This window comes from Pinus tabuliformis, chromosome 6 (assembly GCF_031772625.1).
Source record: "Pinus tabuliformis cultivar Carrire ecotype Pingquan chromosome 6, CPIR1, whole genome shotgun sequence".
NCBI lineage: Eukaryota > Viridiplantae > Streptophyta > Pinopsida > Pinales > Pinaceae > Pinus > Pinus tabuliformis.
This window is the reverse complement of record NC_142292.1, coordinates 1730103874-1730126323: the sequence shown is the minus strand read 5'-3', so window position 1 is coordinate 1730126323 and position 22450 is coordinate 1730103874.

Here is a 22450-nt window from a genome sequence, read left to right as displayed (position 1 = left end):
TTGGGGTTTCCATGCGACGCCCAAAATTTGGGGTTTCCATGCGATGCCCAAAATTTGGGGTTTCCATGTGGCGCCCAAAATTTGGGGTTTCCATATGGCGCCCAAAATTTGGGGTTTCCACCCGGCACCCAAATTTGGGGTTCCCATGCGGCACCCAAAATTTGGGGTTTCCATGCGGCACCCAAAATTTGGGGTTTCCACCTGGCGCCCAAATTTTGGGTTTCCATGCGGCGCCCAAAATTTGGGGTTTCCATGCAGCGCCCAAAATTTGGGGTTTCCACATGGCGCCCAAAATTTGGGGTTTCCATGTGGCGCCCAAAATTTTGGGTTTCCATGCGGTGCCCAAAATTTGGGGTTTCCACCCGGCACCCAAAATTTGGGGTTTCCACCCGGCGCCCAAAATTTGGGGTTTCCATGCGGCACCCAAAATTTGGGGTTTCCTCCCAGCACCCAAAATTTGGGGCTTCCATGTCTCGCCAAAAATTTGGGGTTTCCACCCGGCGCCTAAAATTTGGGGTTTTAACTAGGCGCCTAAAATTCGGGGCTTCCATGTTGCGCCAAAAATTTGGGGTGTCCACCTGGTGCCTAAGATTTGGGGGTTCCACCTGGTGTAGAAAAAAAAATTGGGGTTTCCATGTCACGCCTAAAATTTGGGGTTTCCGCCCAGCGCAAATTTTTTTGGGGTTTACAAGTCGCACCCAAGCCTGGGGAAACTTGGGGTTTCCATGTCACGCCTAAAATTTGGGGTTTCCGCCAGGGGCAAATTTTTTTTGGGTTTACAAGTCGTGCCCAAGCTTGGGGAAACTTGGGGTTTCCATGTTGCGCCCCGACGCCCAAGCCAGGGGAAACTTGGGGTTTCCATGTCGCGCCCCGGCGCCCAAGCCAGGGGAAACTTGGGGTTTGCATGTCGCACCCCGGCTGAAACCGGCAGCGCCCAAGCTGGGGTAAACTTATGGTTTCCATGTCGCGCCCCGGTGCCCAAGCCGGGGGAGACTTGGGGTTTCCATGTCGCGCACCGACCGAATCCGGCATCGCCCAAGCCGGGGGAAACTTGGGGTTTCCATGTCACGACCTGACCGAAACCGGCGGTGCCCAAGTCGGGGGAAACTTGGGGTTTCCATGTCGCGCCACGACCGAAACCGGCGGCGCCCAAGCCTAGGGAAACTGGGGGTTTCCGAGTCGTGCCACGACCGAAACCAGCGGTGCCCAAGCCTGCGGAAACTGGGGTTTTCCAAGTCACGCCACAGCGCCCAAGCCTGGGGAAACTTGGGGTTTCCATGTTGCACCATGACTGAAGCCGGCGGCACCCAATCTTGCAGGGACTCAGGGTTTTCCATGTCGCGCCCTGGTGCCCAAGCCTGGGAAGCTTGAGGTTTCCATGTCCCGCCCTTGATGGAACAATGACGATGCAAACCAGCTCGCAAGTCTCGGGAACTTGGGGTGTTTCAAAACCGCTGCCCAAGTTTGGGGAACTCATTGTTTCCATGTCACGGCACACCCTGAATCCCCCGAGAGTCTGTGGAACTTTGGATTTCCATGTTGCGGGACCACGAAGAGCCGTCAAAGTCTGAGGAACTCGGGGTGTCCATTTCGCGGCGCGATGAAAACTGCTACCCAAGTCAGCGGACACACACGGGGTTTCCATTTCGCGTCACAACAAAAATTGCTACCCAAGTCTGGGAAACGCGGTGTAAGGACCTGCGGTTCGGTTTCTCCCTGTCAGTGCGAAGTGCGAACTCTACGACTGAAATGTGGGAAGGGACGTAACCATAATGCGCATTAGAGGTGGAGTGATGGTTGGTTTATAGCGTGGGAGCGTTTGGCATAACCCATGGGCTGACTCACATGTTGGGGCGACTTGAACGAAGGATTGTTTTCCGACCAGCAATCAGATGGCAAGTTTGGGACATGTAAGGGCGTTTTGGCACACGGTGGTCGAGTTGGCCTGGGCAGTGACTCGCCCAACTGCTCGTATAAATATGGCAAGGTGTTGGAGCATTTGGCATTCATTCGAAGATGGACATTCGAACATGAGCATTCGGTGATCAAGAAAAAAGTGCAAAGTAGTGGAGCAGGTCACAAAAGAGGCGCATGCATATATGCGCCCGCACTTGGGCAAGCACACACGATACGCATAGGTTTCGGTTATCGGGTGAGGGCGTGGGTAAGGAAGGAACCCATCGTTTGGTGTGACACAGGGTGTCTCAAGTAGGTCACCTACCCGTCATGGAAGAAGAAACGCGGGGGTGTCTCGCGTGACTCGGGTAAGTCGCCCGCCTGTCATGCAAAAGGAAACGCTGGGTGACTCAGGTGAGGTTGCCCGCCCGTCGTGCAACGGTAAATGAGGTTCGATAGAGGAGTGCGATTGGCAGCTTGTGTGAGGGTGCCCCCACCCAGCTCAAGCAAGGAACTTGGTTGGCACACGGAGGGGTTGCCTATTTGTAAAATTGGCTAAGTATGAAACTTGGTGTTTCCGAAAATTGACCGAGTTTTGAAGTAGGCGCAGACTGTGTACTCAAGTATCGGTAAAAGGAAAAAGTACGGAGGTGCCGCACCCACTTATGCATGGTTGAAATACAACCACTAGGATAGGAGCGTGACATGGGGTCTCCCAGTCCCTCCTCGACAAAGGTCGCCAAATTGTGGGGTACCCGGGGATTCCATGTCCCGCCTTGTCGAAAGCATCCCAAGTGCAGGAAATTTCAGGTTTCCATGTCTCGTTGCGATGGAAATCACCCCAAGTGCAGTAAACTTGGTGTACATCGAGCCTGCAACCTCCCATCAAGAAAAAGGCTCGGTTGGTCAAGAGAATGAAGGTTTCTTCATTGGTAAAGGATCTCGCTAAGGATCAAAGGTTGGAGTCTCTCTAGAGCTAGTCCACCATGGACTATCAAAAGTATAAAGAAGGACAGAGTGCCGGGGAACGAAGCGCCGAAGAAACAAAGTGCAGAGAGGAGGAAGGACTCGACTTGTGCTTGGGGGATATTATTGTCAAGGGTCTAGGGCTTCACAATGACCAATAAGAAGCTTCAATGAGGGAAATTTATGAAAGGGTTTTCCTCTCTGAGAGAGAGAGAGAGAGGTTTTTCCCTGGCAGAGAGCCAACATCTTGTGTTCTTGTTCTTATGTTTTTGGAACCAGTTTGATGAAAGTAAACACACATGCATTAATAAGAAGAGAAGAAGATTAAGATAACATGATAAATTGCAAAAGAGCTTCACAAATTGTTATCAAGTCTAGAATAATCCCGCTATACCCCATTGCCCTAGATTCTTCAACGCGGTATCAGAGCTAAGGTGACACATCAAGGAAAGGGAATCTCAAGAACATCCGCAAGGTTGAAGCGTCAAGCCAAGAAGTCTCAATCACATCAAGGACAAGAAGTTATACCATCTATCATTCCTCATGGAAGAATACAAAGCAAGAAGAAATGCCTTGTATAAAGGCACCTAGAAGAAGAACAAATCAAAGAGGGACCTACATCAAGCTACACCATCTTGAAGAATGAAAGGCATTACGAGTCAAGTCATCAAGCAAGTCCATTTGAAGAAAGCAACTTGAACAACATCAAGATCTAAGGAAGGCAAGCCATCAAGTCTTCAAGAAGAAAGCAAGTTCACTACATCTCAAACTCTATCAAGTAAGTATATGTCCCCCTCTGAGTATACCTCACTGTCTTTTTGCAAGGAAAGTAACAAATTGGTTGGGGCCACTACATGTCCAAAGTCGAACGGTTTGAATGCCAAGAGTATGGACACTACAAAAGGGATTGTCCTAAACTTAAGAAGGAAAACAACAACAAGAGAAAAAGGGAAGAAGCTCATGTAACTCAAGAAGTGAAAGAAGACGAAAAGAAGCAAAAGAAGGAAGATCCTCCTATGACTAAGTCAACCTCTTTGCTTAAAGTCTTCTTTCAAAGGGGGTAGAGGTCTCATTGGGGATCCCATTTATGGGATTCAAGAGAGGATGATATACAAGTGAGAGTAGATGAAGCAGGAAAGGCTACACCAATCGAGGAGAACTATCAAATAAAGTTGTGATGATAAAAGCATAATCAAGATGAGGTATGTATGCATCAAAGTTTAAGTCATGTCGCCATATACATTGATTGGGTCATGGGAAAAGTTCTAGAATCGTGATCAAGAATAAAAGGATCTCTTTCACCAACGACATGTTCGGAGGCATGTGCTACAGTGGAGTAAAGGTCAAGATGAAGAAGTGCTCTCATAAGGAGTATAAGGTGGTTGACCAATCAATCCAATAAGAAGCAAATGAAGAACATCGCGGTCACAAGGAATAACTATTCGACAAGATTCCTCAACATCTCTCAAAAGAAGGCACGGAAACTCTGATGAAGGAAGAAAAGGATAAAGGACCCTTGACACCTACGAAGGCCTTGGAGATAGTAAGGTGCAGATAACCGATTCAACTCTACAAATATGTCATGATGAAGAGCAATATCATGATGAAGTCATGAAGGGCCACTAAATCAAAGTACGGGAACAAGCGAGTACAACTAAGCATCCATGTGATAAGTGTTACGAAGGATAGACAAGGTGACAAAGGAGTAGCTAGATGACAAAAAGGACCTGATATATATCAATAAGGCCACTTTCCACGAAGGGAGCAATGACATGACAAACCAGGGGGGAAAGTGATCGATGGCCGGTACCCTTCCAAGAAGAAGTTCAAACAAAGACTTCATGATATCGAAGGAAAGAAGGAGATCAAGCAGCTGAAGGACCCACAAAGAAGACATTGTTGATGAATGGACAAGTCCCTAGCTAAGAGGGAGTTCTAACAAGTTCCGAAATACAAAGGAGCTTGGGCAAGTTCCTTGTCAGAGGAAACTTGGGCATGTCTTCCCCAATCAACGGGAAGAGATAGACACAACATTCTTATCTTCACTTGGCAAGAAATAAAGGGAGGATTGGGCAATCATTTGGCATATGATGCTCTTTGAGGATGTGTAGGGCACCCAAGACAAGAGTAGGCAAGAGGAGCAATATTCTTTGAGGGCTGGGAACCCAAGACAAGAATTGTCCTAGAAGGTCATACTCGGGGAACACCTGGGTGGGTATGTACCTATAGAGACAATGACCAAGGTGTGTATAAGCCATTGGCCTTGCCAGCATTGTGCTCTGATCTTATGAGAGATAAAGCTGTTAGTCAAGGCCTTGTTATGAACAATGTTGGCTAATATGATGCTATAACAGATGGGTTTCCAATCCAGTTTCTCTTATGTGAATTATTCAAGATTGAAAAATAGCCAAACACCTTGTAATGATTTATGTATACCTCCCTAGTTAAGAGGGGGTGTTGAAGAAAGTGTAACTAGGTTCGGTCTTCATAAATGTACTTTTGATATTTGTATTTATTCAAGAAAAAAAAAAAAAAAAAATATATATATATATATATATATATATATATATATATATATATATATCATTGAGTTTCTTGCTCATTGAAATAGGCCTAGCACATGTTAAAGTGTTATAAAGAGTCAAAAGAAAATGTTGAAGACCTTAAGGGCATGTTACCCTAGGTATATTTATGTATTAGAGTCAAAGATTTTCCTACACTCGTGCCTTCGTTCGGGTCGTGCGCCCGTTCAAACCCCAAATTTCCTTCGAGCGGGCCGGGTCATCCCATGCCGTGCCATGTGTGGGGGTGCGCGGGCACACGTGGGCATGCTGAAAATGCTAAGTCATGACCACCCATGTGCCTTCTTTGTTCAGATCGTGCACCCATCGAAACCCCAAATTTTGTTCGGGCGATTCGGGTCGGGTCATGTCGTGCCATGTGTGGGTGCCCCGGCACACGTGGCCGTGCCAAAAATTCTAAGTCATCGCCGCCCATGTGTCTTCTGCACATTCGTGCGGACCATTTTCCCGAAGCTCCCTCTTGCCTTCATTCGAGTCATGCACCCATGGAAACCCCAAATTTCGTTCGGGCAGTGCACACATGGAAACCCCAAATTCTGTTCGGGCGGGTCGTGTCGTGTCATGTGTGGGTGCTCGTGCAAACGCGTTCGGCCAAGTCGAGTCGGGTTGGGTCGTGCCGTGCCATGCGTGGGTGCTTGGGAACATGTGGCCGTGCAAAAAATGTTAGGGCATGACCACCCGTGTGCCTCCTGCACGTTCGCGCGACCCGTTTTCTCGACGCTGTGTCGTGCCTTCGTTCGGGCAGGTCGGGTCGTGCCGTGCGTGGGTGCTCGGGCACACGTGGCAGTGCCAAAAATGCTAAGTCATGAGCACCCATGTGCCTTCTACACGTTTGTGCAGCCCATTTGCCTGATGTTGCCTTGTGCCTTCATTCGGGTCGCGCACCCATGGAAACCCCAAATTTCGTTCGGGTTGTGCATACAAGGAAACCCCAAATTTTGTTTGGGTTGGGTCGTGTCGTGTCATGTGTGGGTGCTTGTGCAAATGCGTTCAGGTGGGTTAGGTTAGCTCGAAAAAGGCTGGTCAGGCCATGTTGTGCCATGTGTGGGTGTCGAGGCACACGTGGCCGTGCCAAAAATGCTAAGTCGTGACCGCCCGTGTGTCTTCTGCACATTCCTGTGGCCCATTTTCCTGATGCTCCCTCATGCCTTCATTCGGGTCGTGCACCCACGGAAACCCCAAAATTTCGTTCGGGTCGTGCACCCATGGAAACCCCAAATTTCGTTCGGGCGGGTCGGGATGTGTTGTGTGTGGGCTCCCGTGCAAACGGGTCGGGTCGAGTCGGGTCGTGTCATGTCATGTCGTGCGACAACACCCAGGGCACATGTGGCCGTAGATAAAATGCTAAGTTGTGACCGGGGGTGGGCTTTGTGCATGATTGTGCTACCGGTTTTCCCGAATCTCCATTGTGACTTCATTTTGGTCATGTATCAGAGCCCATGTAAACTCGTTCGAGCGGGTTGTTTGCTGTGTAAACACTCGTTCGGGTGGGTCGTTTGCCATGTAAACTCATTCGGGGGGTCGTTTGAGGGCGCCCGTGTAAAATCATTTGGGCGGGTCAGGCGAGGTCATCTGTGCAAAAATGTTCGAGAGGTTCAGGGGAGGGCGTCTGTGCAAACGCGTTCGGGCGGGTCGTTCAGGCAGTTCGGGCGAGGGCGTCCGTGCAAACTTGTTTGGGCAGGTCTGGCGAGGGCATCTGTGGAAACTCGTTCGGGCGGGTCGTTTGAGGGCGTCCATGTGAACTCATTTGGGCGGGTCGTTCGGGCGAGGGCAGGCCCGGGTGAATGAGCGCGTATCAAAAATGCTAAGTTGTGACCTGAGGATGGGTTTGTGCATGTTCGTGCAGCTCGTTTGCTCGGCTCCCCCTCGTCGCTTTGTTTCGGTCGTGCGGGCACCCATGCAAATTCGTTTGGGCGGGTTGTTTGAGGGTGTCCGTGTGAACTCGTTCGGGCGAGAGTGTGCCCGGATGAAAGAGCCCATATCAAAAAATGATAAGTTGTGACCCGAGGTTGGCTTTGTGCACGTTCGTGTAGCTCGTTTGCCCAGCTCTCCCTTGTCGCTTCGTTTCGGTTGTTCGGGCGCCCATGAAAAATCGTTCGGGCGGGTCATTTGACGGCATCCGTGTGAACTCATTCGGGCGAGGGCGCGCCCAGGCAAATGAGCCCGTGTCAAAAATGCTAAGTTGTGACCCGAGGTTGGCTTTGTGCATGTTCGTGCAGCTCGTTTTCCCTTCTCTCCCTTGTCGCTTCATTTTGGTCGTTCGAGCAGGTCATTTGAGGGTGTCCTTATGAACTCGTTCGGGCGGGTCGTTTGAGGGCGTCCGTGTGAACTCGTTCGGGCGGGTCGTTTGGGTGAGGGCATGCCTGGGTGAACAAGCCCGTGTCAAAAATGCAAAGTTGTGACCCGAGGTTGCCTTTGTGCACATTTGTGCAGCTCATTTTCCCGGCTCTCCCTTATCGCTTCATTTTGGTCATGCGGGCGCCCATGCAAATTCGTTCAGGCGGGTCATTTGAGGGCGTCCGTGTGAACTCGTTTGGGCGGGTTATTTGGGCGAGGGCACGCCCGGGCGAATGATCCTATATCAAAAAGTGCTAAGTTTTGACCCGAGGTTAGCTTTGTGCACGTCCGTGCGGCTCGTTTGCCTGACTCTCACTTGTCACGTCGTTTCGGTCGTTCGAGCGCCTATGCAAAATCATTCGGGTGGGTCGTTTGAGGGCATCCATGTGAACTCGTTCAGGCGGGTCATTCGGGTGAGCGCTCGCCCAGGAAAATGAGCCCGTACCAAAAAATTCTAAGTTGTGACCCGAGGTTGGCTTTGTGCATGTTCGTGCAACTCATTTTCCCGACTCTCCCTTGTCGCTTCGTTTCGGTCGTTCGGGCACCCATGCAAAATCATTTGGGCGGGTTGTTTGGGGGAGTCCATGTGAACTCATTCGGGCGAGTCGTTCGGTTAGGGGCACACCGGGGCAAACGAGCTCGTATCAAAAAATACTAAGTTGTGACCCGAGGGTGGCTTTGTGCACGTCGTGCAGCTCGTTTACCCCGCTCTCCCTTGTCGGTTCGTTTCGGTCATTCAGGTGCCCATGAAAAATCATTCGGGCAAGCCGTTTGAGGGCGCCTATGTGAACTCATTCGGGTGGGTCGTTTGAGGGCGCCCGTGTGAACTTGTTCGGGCGGGTCATTTGAGGGCACCCGTGTGAACTCGTTCAGGCAGGTCGTTTGAGGGCGCCCGTGTGGACTCGTTCGGGCTGGTCGTTCAGGCGAGGGAGAGCCCGGGCAAACGAGCCCGTATCAAAAAATGCTAAGTTGTGACCCAAGGTTGGCTTTATGCACGTTCATGCAGCTCGTTTGCTCGACCCTCCCTTGTCGGTTTGTTTCGGTCGTTCGGTCGCCCATGCAAAATCGTTCGGGCACGTCGTTTGAGGGCGTCCGTGTGAACTCGTTCAGGCGGGTCATTTGGTCGAGGGCATGCCTGGGTGAATGAGCCCGTATCAAAAAATGCTAAGTTGTGACGCGAGGTTGGCTTTGTGCACATTCGTGCAGCTCATTTGCTCGGCTCTCCCTTGTCGGTTAGTTTTGGTCATTTAGGCGCCCATGCAAAATCGTTGAGGCGGGTCGTTTGAGGGCACCCGTGTGAACTCATTTGCAAGGGTCGTTTGAGGGCGCCTATGTGAACTCGTTCGGGCGGCTCATTCGAGTGAGGGCGTGCCTGGGCGAATGAGCCCGTATCAAAAAATGCTAAGTTGTGACCTGAGGTTGGCTTTGTGCACGTTTGTGCAGCTCGTTTGCCCGGCTCTCCCTTGTCGGTTCGTTTCGGTCGTTCGGGCGCCCATCCAGAATCGTTCGGGTGGGTTGTTTGAGGGCATCTGTGTGAACTCGTTCAGGTGGGTGGTTCAGTGGAGGGTGCGCCTGGGCAAACGAGCCCGTATCAAAAAATTCTAAGTTGTGACCTGAGGTTGGCTTTGTGCACGTTCGTGCAGCTCGTTTTCTCGGCTCTCCCTTGTCGATTCGTTTCGGTCATTCGGGCACCCATGCGAAATCGTTTGGGCGGGTCGTTTGAGGGTGTCCGTGTGAACTCGTTCGAGCGGGTCGTTCATTCGAGGGCGCGCCCAAGCGAACGAGCCTGTATCAAAAAATGCTAAGTTGTGACCCGAGGTTGGCTTTGTGCACATTCGTGCAGCTCGTTTGCCCGGCTCTCCCTTGTCGCTTCGTTTCGGTCGTTCGGGCGGGTCGTTTGAGGGCATTCGTGTGAACTCGTTCAGGTGAGTCGTTTAGGTGAGGGCGCACCCCAGCAAACGAGCCCGTGTCAAAAATTCTAAGTTGTGACCCGAGGTTGGCTTTGTGCACATTCGTGCAGCTCATTTTCCCGGCTCTCCCTTGTCACTTCATTTCGTCGTGCAGGCGCCCATGCAAATTCATTCGGGCGAGTCATTTGAGGTCGTTTGTGTGAACTCGTTCGGGTGGGTTGTTCAGTCGAGGGCGCGCCCGGGCGAATGAGCCCATATCAAAAAATGCTAAGTTGTGACCAGAGGTTGGCTTTGTGCATGTTCGTGCAGCTCGTTTGCCCGGATCTCCCTTGTTGGTTCGTTTCAGTCGTTCGGGCGCCCATGCAAAACCGTTCGGGTGGGTTGTTTGAGGGTGCCCATGTGAACTCGTTTGGGCGGGTCATTTAAGGGCGCCCGTGTGAACTCGTTTGGGCAGGTCGTTTGAGGGCGCCCGTGTGAACTCGTTCGAGCGGGTCGTTTGAGGGCGCCCGTGTGAACTCGTTCAGGCGGGTCGTTTGAGGGCGCTCATGCGAAATCGTTCGGGTGGGTCGTTCAGGTGAGAGCGCGCCCGGGAGAACGAGCCCATATCAAAAAATGTTAAACTGTGACTGTTAGGATATTCCGACACATAGGATATAGTTAAGTTCAACTTGGTCTAGTGTAGAGTTAGGTATAGAGTTAGGTAAAGTGTGTTTCTTTACCGTTGTACATTTTGTAACTTACAATCCGATGGTCACGATATGTAGTGATCCGACGGTTCATTCTCTCCTCGGTATTACCGACACTTGATCCGTGGCTTGACACCCGATTGGTCCATGAGTTCTATTTAAAGCGCATGGAGGGTCATTGTTCGAGTAATCCGCACATGAGAGAAGCTTATGTAAATTTTCATTCTTTGATTAATAAATTGCCTGTAGTAGCCACGTTGGCGCAGGCCGTGGACTGTTTCCCTCTTTGAGGGTTTTAACCACGTCAAAAATACTGGTGTATTGATCTATGATCTGGTTGTGAGCGGTGTCCTTTTGGTGTTCTTTCTAAGGAACTTACCCTGTAAATTCCTACATGGTATCAGAGCTATTTGAGGGCCGCGTTCGTTGGTGATCCAAATCTAAAGCCGGTAGAACTGCATGCGGCTGTCGTTTCCTAGATCTGTTGTTTCTGACTGCTTTCAGGCTGAGAGGACTGCTCTGTTGCGTTCGGAGCATCTGTTCCAGTGAGGAACCCCTTTCATTTCACGCGAAAAGGTTTCCGGTAGCCCTAGCTGCGTCATTTTTCAAATTGGGAGGTATACAGTGTTTTTGCAGTTTACTGTTATTTTCTCTCTGCTTATTTCGGTTTCAGTTTATTTAGCCCTTTTTTTAACCGGATCTATACCTTTCATCTCTACGTATGCTCTTTGCCCTGCGACTGTGCGATCTGGGCAAATCAGAAACAGAAAGGAAGGATTTTTCTCATGCGTATGCTCTTTTCCCTGCACCTTAGTGTGATCTCGGAAAATCAGAAACATTGAGAAAAATATTTAGTTTTCCGGCTAAAGCTAACTTTGAGATTTTTTTTTAAAATATCTAGTTTTTGGCTAAATCTAACTTCGAGCCGCAAGGTTCGTTTTTCTTTGCATATTCGTGTTGGGTTTTGTGTTTTGTGTTTTGTAGGGAAAAAGAGCTTTCTCAAGGAAAGCACGCAAACCAAGGCCCCCCCCCCCCTCTCTCTCTCTCTCTCAAATTTTTTGTATAGATCAATTGGTTCAAAGCTATTTTAAGAGAGTAGAGGTCTTGGGTTCAAGTCTCCATTTTGTGGGGGCGGATTTTTTCATTCCCGCATATTCGCGCACTTTGCTGGCAACTTCAACATTTTTTTTTCAAAAAGCCATAACTTCTTCATCCGGAAGCCTTTTTCAGAGCCGTTTTTTTTAAAACAGCCTAATTTTTCGAGATCTATCCATTGAAACACTTACTTTTAGCATCTTCAACTTCAGTTTTTTTTTTTTTTTAAATGGAAAGTCCATGCCAAGTCATTCTTGACAGCACTAACTACTTCCAATGGATAGCCTACATGGAAGATTTACTTAGAAGTAAAGGTCTCTACAGAATAGCCACAGACCAAGAGAAGAAACCAAAAGATGAAGACAAGGCTGCAAAATGGGAAAATAGACAAGATCAAGCACGTGGTTTGATAGGGATGTCTATTTCTCCTTATCTTAGATTTCATATTGCAGAACTTGAGACTCCTCATGAAGCATTGGAAAAAATCGCTAAAGTTTTTGGGATTAAAAATGAAATTAGAGCCCATCAACTTGAAAATGAGTTGCTTACATTGGATCCTAATAATTTTTCTTGCATTGAAGATTTCTTGTCCAAATTCAAGACCCTTAGATATCTCTTGGAAGGTGTTAAGGTTAAGAAAGAAGATGGTAACCTTATTTATTCCATCCTTACTAAGTTGGGACCAACCTACTCTGTATTTGTTTCCACCTTCCATTCTACAAGGGAAGCTTTCATTTGTCAAGGAAAAGACTACAAGGCCCCTTCCTTTGACTCTTTTTGTGATTCTTTAATAAGAGAACAAGAAAAACTCTTACACCTTGGTCTTCTTAATCTTGGAAACTCTTCCACGGAAGCATTAGCCGCCCAGCAGCAACCAAATTCAAAGAATCCTAAGAAGTCATATCCTCAAAAGAATGGTCCTAAACCAACTCAGCCTCAAAATGAAAGATCGTTTCAGCAAAATGATAGGACCAATAAAAACAAATGGAAGAAGACTGATAGACATTGTAACTTTTGTAATCGAGATGGCCACTTAGAATCTAAATGCTTTAAGAAGATGGAAGCCTTGGAAGCCGCAATGAAGAAACATAACATCCATGTGGAGCATTCTTCAACTTCAACTTCATCTTCAGGAATGGCACTTTCTGCATGTCGTTGTCAATCATCTCAGTCTGGTTATGCATTAAATGTATCTTCTTCTTCTCATTCTCATGAGTGGCTCATTGATTCTGGAGCCTCTTATCACATGGCCAAAAACCAAGCCATGTTTTCTTCTTTAAATGATTGTAACACCAAAAATATATATGTTGGTGATGATAGATCTCTTAATGTTGTAGGGACTGGAACTGTTCATCTAGACAATGGTCAGTTTAATGATGTACTATGTGTTCCAACCTTATCCTGCAACCTTCTATCTGTATATCAGATAACTCATTCAGGTGAAGGTAAAATTGTTGAATTTTCACCTCATGATGTTGTAATCAAGGATCTAAAAGATCCTAAACAGATTCTAGCTATTGGTCTTGCTGATGATTCCACAAGGTTGTATAAGTTTCACAACTTTGGGTCATCAAATCTTCCCTCAGTATTTGTTGCTCATAATGATGAAGTGAGCAAACTTTGGCATGAGCGATTTGGTCACTTAAACTATCGCTCCCTTCAACATCTATGTAAAGAAAATATGGTGACAGGTCTTCCTATGGTATCTTGCAGAGATGGTGTTTGTTCCGGATGTGTACTCGGAAAACATCATCGGGACAGTTTTGACAAACGTGCCTCTTGGCACGCCTCAGCCCCTTTACAGCTTGTGCACAGTGACTTATGTGGTCCACTTCCTGTTGCTTCATTCTCTGGCTGCAAGTATTTCTTAACTTTCATTGATGATTTCTCCAGACGCACTTGGGTATACTTCTTAAAACTCAAGAGAGAAGTATTTAACATATTTTTGGCCTTCAAAGCCTTTGTCGAAAAACAATCTGGACATCAAATTCTTAAGCTAAGAACTGACAATGGTGGGGAATATGTTAAAAACACATTCATCAACTTTTGCACCGAAAATGGAATTCAAATGCAACATACTGTTCCATACACTCCACAACAAAATGGTGTAGCTGAAAGGAAAAATCGCACCTTAAAGGAAATGGCTAATTGTATGCTGCAATCTAAAGGACTCAGTCTTAGTTTTTGGGCCGAAGCAATTAATTGTGCAAATTATATAATCAATCGCACTCTTACTAAGGTTCTAAAGAATATCACTCCAGAAGAAGCTTGGAGTTCCATTAAACCAGATGTAAGTCACTTTCGTGTTTTTGGAAGTGAAGCATGGGCCCATATTCCAGATGAAAAGCATAAAGCTTTAGAACCTAAGAGTGAGAAATGTACTTTTGTTGGATATTCTGAAGATGTAAAAGGTTATAGACTTATTCCATTTAAGTCCAACAATGTTATCATTAGAAGAGATGTAAAATTTGATGAAAATAAATCGGCCTGCGAGCCTAGTCCGGCGGATGTGCCACCTCTTCCTATCTCTTCTACTTTTGAAAACATTTCTTCTTCAGATGATGAAAGTGAGGATGATAATCCTCCCCCACCTTCTCAGGATCCTCAACTTCCAAGATGGGTCCATTCTACTCGGGATGCAGCAGGTGATCTTGCCAGTGATCCTACAGATCAGCGGCGTACACGTTCTCAGTTTGAAAGAGCCTCTTCTTTACTGGCTCAAGCTCCAATAAATCATGATCCTGACACTTTTGCAGAAGCTTCAGGCCATCCAAATTGGGAAGCAGCTATGAATGAAGAATATCATTCATTGATGACAAATGATACATGGGATCTTGTTCCTCTACCAAAGGGATGCAAACTTGTTAGATGTAAATGGGTTTACAGAACCAAGTATGGACCAGATGGGAAAGTTGATAAACATAAAGCTCGTCTTGTTACTAAGGGCTTTTCACAGGTTGAAGGCATTGACTACACTGAAACCTTCTCCCCTGTTGCCAAAATGAACTCTATCTGCCTTGTTCTTTCCCTTGCTGCCTCTTTAAATTGGGAAGTCCATCAGATGGATGTTAAATCTGCCTTCTTGCATGGGGACTTGCAGGAAGAAATCTATATGGAACAACCCATTGGCTTCATACAAACAGACTCCAGCCTTGTTTGTCGACTTAAGAAATCCCTTTATTGTCTCAAGCAAGCTCCTCGAGCTTGGTATGCCAAAATGGATAGCTTTCTTTTAGAATCTGGCTTTTCTAGGTGTTATTCTGACAATACTGTCTACACCAAGAAAGTGGGCAACTCTCTTATCATCCTTGTTCTTTATGTTGATGATCTTATTCTTACTGGTAGTGATCCCAACCTTATAAACCATGTGAAGTCCAGCCTTAAAAATAAATTTGAAATGACAGACTTAGGACACTTACACTATTTTCTCGGTCTTCAAGTCTTGCAATCCAAGGAGGGTATTTTCCTTTCCCAGTCCAAGTATTCTTGTGATATTCTTCGTCATTTTCACATGGAAGACTGTAAGCCAACCCCTTCTCCCTTTCAGTCTGGAGTCAAACTTTCAGTCTCTTGTACTTCTCCTGAAGTTGATGCTACCTTATACCGTCAACTTGTAGGAAAACTCTTGTATTTAACCCATACTCGTCCTGACCTTTCCTTTGTTGTTGGCCTTGTTGCTCGTTTTATGCAAAACCCCCGTGAAAGTCATTGGAAAGCAGCTAAAAGAATACTTCGTTATGTTCGAGGTACAATACAGTTTGGGATTCATTACAGTGCCAAAGAAGCTCCTCTATTAGTTGGTTTCACTGATTCTGATTGGGCTGGTGACCCTGATGATCGGAAGTCTACTGCCGGTTATGTCTTCACTCTTGGTTCAGGACCTATTACATGGGCTTTTAAGAAACAGGCTGCCATTTCTCTTTCGTCAGCAGAAGCAGAGTATCGTGGTGCCGTGGAAGCTAGTAAGGAAGCCTTGTGGCTTCGTCAGATCCTATTAGAGTTTGGCTTTGAGCAGCAGCATCCAACCACACTTTGGTGTGATAATCAAAGTGCCATTCAGCTATGCAAAGATCCAGTCCAGCATCAGCGCAGAAAACACATTGAAATACACATGCACTTCATCAGAAAGCTCATTCATGACCATGTTCTTGAAGTGCAATATTGTCCAACAGATGATCAGGTTGCAGACATCTTCACAAAGGCTCTCAAAGAGGCGAAGTTCACTAAACTTCGATATATGCTTGGAGTTCAGGAAGTTGTCACTAAGGGGGGATAGGCTCTAGTGCCTCCTTCCTTCTCCTATTGTGTCATATTTGTAAATCCTTCAATCCTATCCCAAGTTGTTCTTAAGGGGGGATGTTAGGATATTCCGACACATAGGATATAGTTAAGTTCAACTTGGTCTAGTGTAGAGTTAGGTATAGAGTTAGGTAAAGTGTGTTTCTTTACCGTTGTACATTTTGTAACTTACAATTCGACGGTCACGATATGTAGTGATCCGACGGTTCATTCTCTCCTCGGTATTACCGACACTTGATCCGTGGCTTGACACCCGATTGGTCCATGAGTTCTATTTAAAGCGCATGGAGGGTCATTGTTCGGGTAATCCGTGCATGAGAGAAGCTTATGTAAATTTTCATTCTTTGATTAATAAATTGCCTGTAGTAGCCACGTTGGCGCAGGCCGTGGACTGTTTCCCTCTTTGAGGGTTTTAACCACGTCAGAAATACTGGTGTATTGATCTGTGATCTGGTTGTGAGCGGTGTCCTTTTGGTGTTCTTTCTAAGGAACTTACCCTGTAAATTCCTACAGTGACCCGAGGTTGGCTTTGTGCACATTTGCGCAGCTCGTTTTCCTGGCTCTCCCTTGTCGCTTCGTTTCAGTCCTTCAGGCGCCCATGCAAAATTATTCGAGCGGGTCATTTGAGGGCGTCCATGTGAACTCGCTCGGGCGGGTTGTTCGGGCAAGGGCGCGCCCGGGCGAACGAGCCCGTATCAAAAAATGCTAAGTTGTGACCCGAGGTTGCCTTTGTGCACATTCGTGCAGCTCGTTTGCCCAGCTCTCCCTTTTCGCTTCGTTTCAGTCATTCGGGCGCCCATGAAAAATCGTTTAGGTGGGTCGTTTGAGGGTGCCCGTGTGAACTCGTTCGGGCGAGGGCGTGCCTGGGCGAACGAGCCCGTATCAAAAAATGCTAAGTTGTGACCCGAGGTTGGCTTTATACACGTTCGTGCAGCTCGTTTTCCCGACTCTCCCTTGTCACTTCATTTCAGGCGTTCGGGCGCCCATGCAAAATCATTCGGGCGGGTCATTTGAGGGCGCCCGTGTGAACTCGTTCGGGCGGGTCGTTCGGGCGAGGGCGCACCCGGGTGAATGTGCCTGTATCAAAAAATGTTAAGTTGTGACCCGAGGTTGTCTTTGTGCACGTTCGTGCAGCTCGTTTGCCCGGCTCTCTGTTGTCACTTCATTTCGGTCATTCGGGCGGGTTGTTTGAGGGCGTCCGTGTGAACTCGTTTGGGCGAGTCATTTGAGGGCGTCTGTGTGAACTCGTTCGGGCGGGTCGTTTGAGGGCGTCCGTGTGAACTCATTCGGGCAGGTCGTTCGGTCAAGGGCACACCCGGGCGAATGAGCCCGTATCAAAAAGTGCTAAGTTGTGACCCGAGGTTGCCTTTGTGCACGTTCGTGCAACTCGTTTGCCCGACTCTCCCTTGTCGCTTCGTTTCGGTCATTCGGGTGGGTCGTTTGAGGGCGCCCGTGTGAACTCGTTTGGGCGGGTCGTTTGGGCAAGGGCGTGCCCGGGCGAATGAGGCCATATCAAAAAATGCTAAGTTGTGACCGGAGGTTGGCTTTGTGCTCGTTCGTGCAGCTCGTTTTCCCAGCTCTCCCTTGTCGCTTTGTTTCGGTCGTTTGGGCGCTCATGCAAAATCATTCGGGCAGGTCGTTTGAGGGCGCCCATGTGAACTCGTTCGGGTAGGTCGTTCAGGCGAGAGCGTTTCCAGGCGAATGAGGACGTATCAAAAAATGTTAAGTTGTGACCTGAGGTTGGCTTTGTGCTCGTTCGTGCAGCTCGTTTGCCCGGCTCTCCCTTGTCACATCATTTCGGTCGTTCGGGCACCCATGCAAAATCATTCAGGCGGGTCGTTTGAGGGCGTCCGTGTGAACTTGTTCGGGTAGGTCGTTAGATCGAGGGCGCGCCCGGGCGAATGAGCCCGCATCAAAAAATGCTAAGTTATGACCCGAGGATGGCTTTGTGCACGTTCGTGCAGCTCGTTTGCCCGACTCTCCCTTGTCGCTTCGTTTCAGTCGTTCGGGCGAGTCGTTTGAGGGCGCCCATGTAAACTCGTTCGGGCGGGTCGTTCGGGCGAGCCCCCACCCGGGCGAACGTGCACGTATCAAAAATTCTAAGTTATGACCCAAGGTTCGCTTTATGCTCATTCGTGCAACTCATTTGCCCGGCTCTCCCTTTTCGTGTCATTTTAGTCGTTCAGGTGCCCATGCAAAATCGTTCAGGCGGGTCATTTGAGGGTGTCCGTGTGAACTCGTTCAGGTGGGTCGTTCGGTCAAGGGCGTGCCCGGGCGAATGAGCCCGTATCAAAAAATGCTAAGTTGTGACTCGAGGTTGGCTTTCTTCACGTTCGGGTAGCTCGTTTGCCCGGCTCTACCTTATCGCTTTGTTTCAGTCATTCGGGCGCCCATGCAAAATCGTTCGGGCGGGTCGTTTGAGGGCACCTGTGTGAACTCGTTTGGGCGAGGGCGCACCTGGGTGAACGAGCCTTTATCAAAAAATGCTAAGTTGTGACCCAAGGTTGGCTTTGTGCACGTTCATGCAGCTCATTTGCCCGACTCTCCATTGTCACTTCGTTTCGGTCGTTCCGTGCGGGTCGTTTGTGGGAGTTCGTGTGACCTTGTTCGGGCGAGTCGTTTGAGGGCGTCCATGTGAACTCATTCGAGTGGGTCGTTTAGTCGAGGGCGCACCCGGGTAAGCGAGCCCTATCAAAAAATGCTAAGTTATGACCCGAGGTTGGCTTTGTGCACATTCGTGCAACTCGTTTGCTCGACTCTCACTTGTCGCTTCGTTTCGGTCGTTTGGGCGGGTCGTTTGAGGGCGCCCATGTGAACTCATTTGTGTGGGTCATTCGGGTGAGGGCACGCCCGGGCAAACGAGCCCGTATCAAAAAATGCTAAGTTGTGACCCAAGGTTGGCTTTGTGCTCGTTCGTGTAGCTTGTTTGCCCGGCTCTTCCTTGTCGCTTTGTTTCAGTCATTTGGGCGCCCATGCAAAATTGTTCGGGCAGGTCATTTGAGGGCACCCGTGTGAACTCGTTCGGGCGAGCGCGTGCCCGGGCGAACGAGCACGTATCAAAAAATGCTAAGTTGTGACCCGAGGTTGGCTTTGTGCTCGTTCGTGCAGCTCGTTTGCCCGGCTCTCCCTTGTCGCATCATTTCGGTCGTTTGGGCACCCATGCAAAATCGTTCAGCGCGGGTCGTTTGAGGGTGTTCGTGTGAACTCGTTCGGGTAGGTCGTTCGGTTGAGGGTGTGCCCGGGTGAATGAGCCCGTATCAAAAAATGCTAAGTTATGACCCGAGGATGGCTTTGTGCACGTTCGTGTAGCTTGTTTGCCCGACTCTCCCTTGTCGCTTCATTTCAGTCGTTCAAGCGGGTCATTTGAGGGCGCCCGTGTGAACATGATCGGGCGGGTCGTTCGGTTGAGCGCGTGCCCGGGCAAATGAGCACGTATCAAAAAATGCTAAGTTGTGACCCAAGGTTGGATTTGTGCTCGTTTGTGCAGCTCGTTTGCCTGGCTCTCCCTTGTCGTGTCGTTTCGGTCGTTCGGGTGCCCATGCAAAATCGTTCAGGTGGGTCATTTGAGGGTGTCCGCGTGAACTCGTTCAGGTGGGTCGTTCGGTCGAGGGCGCGCCTGGGCGAACGAGCCCATATCAAAAAATGCTAAGTTGCGACCCAAGGTTGGCTTTGTGCACGTTCGTGCAGCTCGTTTTCCCGGTTCTCCCTTGTCGCTTCGTTTTGGTCGTTCAAGTGCCCATGCAAAATCATTTGGGCAGGTCATTTGAGGGTGCCCGTGTGAACTCGTTTGGGCGAGGGCGCACCTGGGCGAACGAGCCTGTATCAAAAATGCTAAGTTGTGACTCGAGGTTGGCTTTGTCCACGATCATGCAGCTCGTTTTCCCGGCTCCCCGTTGTCGCTTCGTTTCGGTCGTTCGGGCAAGTCGTTTGAGGGCGCCTATGTGAACTCGTTAGGGCTGGTCATTCAGGCGAGGGTGTGCTCGGGTGAACGAGCCCGTATCAAAACTGCTAAGTTGTGACCTGAGGTTGGCTTTGTCTACATTCATGCAGCTCGTTTGCCCAGCTCTCCGTTGTCGCTTCGTATAAGTCGTTCGGACACCCATGCAAAATCATTCGGGTGGGTCGTTTGAGGGCGCCCGTGTGAACTTGTTTGGGCGAGGGCGCGCCCGGGCGAATGAGCCCATATCAAAAAATGCTAAGTTGTGATGCGAGATTGGCTTTGTGCACGTTCATGCAGCTCGTTTTCCCAGCTCTCCCTTGTCGCTTTGTTTCGGTCGTTTGGGCACCCATGTAAAATCGTTCGAGCATGTCATTTAAGGGCATCCGTGTGAACTCGTTCAGGCAAGGGCGCGTCGGGGCGAATGAACCCGTATAAAAAATGCTAAGTTGTGACCCGAGGTTGGCTTTGTGCACGTTTATGTAGCTCGTTTTCCCAGCTCTCTCTTGTCGCTTCGTTTTTGTCGTTTAGGCGGGTCGTTTGACGGCATCCGTGTGAACTCGTTTGGTTGGGTCGTTCGGGCGAGCGCTCGCCCGGGCGAACGAGCCCGTATCAAAAATGCTGAGTTGTGACCTGAGGTTAGTTTTGTCCATGTTCGTGCAGCTTGTTTTCCCGGCTCTCCCTTATCGCTTCGTTTCGGTCGTGCGGGCGCCCATGCAAAATCGTTCGGGTGGGTCGTTTAAGGTGTCCGTGTGCACTCGTTCGGGCAATGGTGCGCCCGGGCGAACGAGCCCATATAAAAAATGCTAAGTTGTGATCTGTGGTTGGCTTTGTGCACGTTCGTGCAACTCATTTTCCTGGCTCTCCCTTGTCTTTTCGTTTTGGTAGTGGGGGCACCCATGCAAATTCCTTCAGGCGGGTCGTTTGAGGGCGTCCTTGTGAACTCATTTTGGCTGGTCATGCGGGCGAGTGCGCGGCTGGGAAAATGAGCCCGTATCAAAAATGCTAAGTTGTGACCCGAGGTTGGCTTTGTGCACGTTCGTGTAGCTCATTTGCGCTGCTCTCCCTTGTTCCCAGCTTTCCCTTGTTGCTTCGTTTCGGTCGTGCGGGCGCCCATGCAAATTCATTCAGGCGGGTCATTTGAGGGCGTCTGTGTCAACTCATTCAGGCAGGTCATTCGGGAGAGGGCGCACACGGGCCAATGAGCCCATATCAAAAATGCTAAGTTGTGACCCAAGGTTGGCTTTGTGGATGTTCGTGCTTCTCTTTTTCCCATCTCTCCCTTATCGCTTTGTTTCGTTCGTGCGGGCGCCCATGCAAAATCAAGATGATATCAGCGACAAGTTTTCTTTCCGTGTGAAAGGTGGGTTGGTAATCAAGTTGTGTTTTCGTGTTTGCTTGAATGATGGCCTTGGGTCATTTGTAGGGTGGCTGATTTTCATCTTCTCTCCATCCCCACTTGGTAGCGCATGAGCGGTAATGTTTGCCATGCTCGGCTTGGGAGGCATATGTGAACAATTTGCCTTCTGCTCTCCAAGTTCTTGGAGATGTATGGGCTGTTGTGGTGTGGCTCCCTTGCTCGTCTTGGTCCCCCTTGTGCCCCTCTAGATGATACCAGTGATAGGTTTTCTTTCCGTGTGAAATGTGGGTTGCTAATCGAATTGTGTTTTCAGGTTTGCCTGAACGATGGAGATGGGTCATTTGTAGGGCAGTTGATTTTCGTCTTCTCTCCATCCCCACTCGGTAACGCATGAGCGGTAATGTTGGCCATGTTGGTCCTGGGAGGCATATGTGAACAATTCCCCATCCACTCTCCAAGTTCTTGGAGCTGTATGGGCTGTTGTGGTGTGGCTCCCTGGCTCGTCTTGGTCCCCCTCGTGCCCCTCCAGATGATACCAGCGACATGTTTTCTTTCCATGTGAAAGGTGGGTTGGTAATCGAGTTGCATTTTTGGGTTTTCATGAACGATGGCCATGGGTTGTTTGTCGGGCGACTGATTTTCATCTTCTCTCCATCCCCACTCGATAGTGCATGAGCGATAATGCTAGCCATGCTCGTCCTAGGAGGAATATGTGAACAATTCCCCTTCCGCTCTCCAAGTTCTTGGAGCTGTATGGGCTGTTGTGGTGTGGATCCCTGTCTCGTCTTGGTCCCCTCGTGCCCCTCCAGATGATACCAGGGACAAGTTTTCTTTCCGTGTGAAAGGTGGGTTGGTAATCGAGTTGTATTTTCGCGTTTTCCTGAACGATGGCCATGGGTCGTTTGTAGGGTGGCTGATTTTCATCTTCTCTCCATCCCCACTCGGTAGCGCATGAGCGGTAATGTTGGCCATGCTTGTCCTGGGAGGCATATGTGAACAATTCCCCTTCCGCTCTCCAAGTTCTTGGAGCTATATGAGCTATTGTGGTGTGGCTCCCTGGCTCATCCTGGTCCCCCTCGTGCACCTCCAAATGATACCAGCAACAGGTTTTCTTTCCGTATGAAAGGTGGGTTGGTAATCAAGTTGTGTTTTCGGGTTTGCCTGAACGATGGCCATGGGTTGTTTTTCGAGCACCCGATTTTCATCTTCTCTCCATCCCCACTTAGTAGCGCATGATCGGTAATGTTGGCCATGCTCATTTTGGGAGGCATATGTGAACAATTCCCCTTCCACTCTCCAAGTTCTTGGAGCTGTATGGTCTATTATGGTGTGGCTCCCTGGCTCATCCTAGTGCCCTCGTACCCCTCCAGATGATACCAGTG